Source organism: Haemaphysalis longicornis, unplaced genomic scaffold (assembly GCF_048455015.1).
Source record: "Haemaphysalis longicornis isolate Haplotype H1 unplaced genomic scaffold, Haemaphysalis longicornis Haplotype H1 scaffold_1, whole genome shotgun sequence".
NCBI lineage: Eukaryota > Metazoa > Arthropoda > Arachnida > Ixodida > Ixodidae > Haemaphysalis > Haemaphysalis longicornis.
This window is the reverse complement of record NW_027526203.1, coordinates 263,673,718-263,676,437: the sequence shown is the minus strand read 5'-3', so window position 1 is coordinate 263,676,437 and position 2,720 is coordinate 263,673,718. Positions and strand designations below refer to the sequence as shown.

Here is a 2,720-nt window from a genome sequence, read left to right as displayed (position 1 = left end):
GCAGCCATCTGAAGATGGGCGTCATTCGCAACACGCCTAGAATTTTCTTAACGTAGTAAATTCTGTTCTTTTGGACTATTAAGGAGTGTGCACGTAACTCATGAAAACAACATAAAAAATATATTGAAACTGAAAATACTTCTTTGATCTCTTCTAGGATCAGCCCTGTGAAATATCATCAAGTTGATCGAGTAGAAAATTTCTTTGCAACAAAAATGGGCAAACACTGGACATACTTTTTTGTGTGAAGTAAATTATATTGAATGCTGCTGAGTGTTTTGTGGAGTACCGAACCGCTTCGTAAAGGCATTCGCACCGGTTTTATATAAAAGAAAAACTGGTCAAGCAGCTGTTGTAAACATAGTTGATTTAGTCAGAGCATGAAAGTATTGTCATAAGAGAAATTGCCTAAAAGCGGCACTTTCATCTTTGTGAAATTCAACCCACTAAAGTACGCGCCTTCAGCCCTGCCCCCCCCCCCCCCCCCGCCCCCATCCTTCCTTGTTTATTACAGGTAAGCCGCCCCACAGAAGATATCAGGACCTGGACAATACATCAAAGAATTGAATATTTGCTGTATTCGACAGTAAAAGAGGCACAGCAAATAAAAGAACGCCCATTTGTTAGCACTGTTGAATAAATTAATTTTGGTGTAAACTGACGCTGATAACTAAGCCAGGCTGCGCTGAAGGCTGGACGGCTGGTGGTTGCGCGCGGGCTCACTTTGATGTGGGTGCAGTGGACCCAAAATGTGGGTTTGTGCTGCTGGACAGCGCGATTGAGTCATCTGCTTGCGCTGCATGCAGTGGTCTTCCACCGGACTCAGTACAGTTAACGTACCGTGGGTTCACTACAATGTCCGTAGCACGGCCGAATTTCCGGCAGCTTTAGTCCGGCTGGAGTCCGACGACCGCATCTCGGCTGTCCTCCGGTGACCGTACTTCGGCCGCACACGGGTAGCTGTAGGATGGTCGGAGCCCTGCGGCTGGAATCTGGCCTATGAACGTAAGCCGGTCGACTGGCCGACGGACACTGGCCGTTGGACAGTGATGGGAGTACGGCCTTATACGGCCAAATGGCCCACATTTGGACACGGGCCGAACATGGTTGCCGGAGAAAGGCCGGTCAGAAAATCACCGGCCAAAGTAGACCGGCTTGAGTAAGGCCGAACAGTCCTGTGCTGCCTGGGGCGTAAGTTATAAAGCTGTATGTTCTGCTTTTGGTTTTGCAAGTTTTGTTTATCTTCTATAACCCATTTTTCTTTTGTCCTGTGTGTGTGCTCGTGGAAGTGCGCGCGCGTTGAAAAAAAAAAAAAGTTTCGGAACAAAGTTTACGCGGGTTTATGCTTGCTAAACTGGTGGCACTTAGGATAAAATGATTCTGCATAGTTTCCGCTCAGCGTGTTCTTATTATTGTTCTAAAATAACGAAATAGGACGTCTTTCCAAACAGTGACAGTGTTTCCCAAGCTCCCACAGCCACTTGCACAAGCTGTACGGTGCACGACGCCACTCCTGCGCCATTAAAGCCAGCTATGCAAACTGTCTACTAAAATGCAACTGGCACAGCAGGAAATCAGAACCAGGTAAATGGCCTTTCTTAGGAGATTTATCAAGAAATGTATATACTTTTGAGCCCGCCAAGTGCATCTTGTGCAGTATAATCAGGAGGCGGTCTCTTAGCCTTCAACCCAGCGTCCGGGCTAATGCCGGTACTAGCGCCGTTGGGGAAACATTATTGCGCTATTATGGTCATAGCGACGCCGCCGCCATGTTGGCCGTGAAGGCGTCATAATTGTCAGGGCAACAGTGCGAGGGGGTGCAGCTTGCGTGGGGGAGTAGTGATATATTGCCTATATTCTAGGCACTATAGTGGTGATGTTCTCGCCCTCCATGCCGATTTGATTCTGCTCTGAACCGGCGCGCTGCCAGCGCGGCTGCGCTGCCCGGCGTACGCCGCTTGTGCAGTAACGACGCCACCTCTAATATCACTTGAACACTTCATTCGCGTTACGCGCGCGAACGCAACGGGCGGCGAGAAACTTTGATGACCAATACAACACAGACAAGGTCGTCTGACAATAAACAGCACACGCGCGACACAAGTCCTATCCTTCAGTTCAGCTTCACGGCACACGAACGAGGTTTTCACAGCACTCAAAAAGACTTCTTGTAGCGATTGCACTTTCGGGATAAATTATGTTGCCAGAAGCCCAGCTACTCAACCTTTCCAGTGAAGGCAAGGCTGGCAATACGCCTTGCATGGTGACACAGCCTTCCACGGGTACAATTTCTGCCTGTATAAAAAACAAACAAAAAGAACACAAGAACACACCGACGAGGATGGGATTCGAACCCACGCGGGCAGAGCCCAATGGATTAGCAGTCCATCGCCTTAACCTCTCGGCCACCTCGTCCTTTTTTTTTTCTTTACTGCATGGAAAACTGGCCTTAATACAGCCTACAAAAGTTATGAGTCATCCAAGAAGATGCACATCACTGCAGTTAAAATAAGCCGTCGGTTAAAACTCTGGCAAGCAGACGCACGCGTCCAACAGATGCAGCCATTCTGGTGGGTCACTTTGCACCGCATAAATGCTCCGCACCAACGCAGCTTGCTCCCGAAAAATAGACTTCGTTGGGCGAGGGGGTTCCGCGTGCCTGTCCGTCATGCGGCACTTCCACAAGCTATACAATCCGATCACTACAAATATATCATAGG

At 48.6% G+C, this 2,720-nt stretch overlaps 1 non-coding gene across 1 annotated transcript; it reads right to left on the bottom strand.

Annotated features, from left to right (window-relative positions):
- Positions 1 to 2,333: 2,333 nt before the first annotated feature.
- Positions 2,334 to 2,415, bottom strand: Trnas-gcu (transfer RNA serine (anticodon GCU)). The gene has a single exon. It is a non-coding gene; the product is annotated as a tRNA-Ser (tRNA).
- Positions 2,416 to 2,720: the final 305 nt, after the last annotated feature.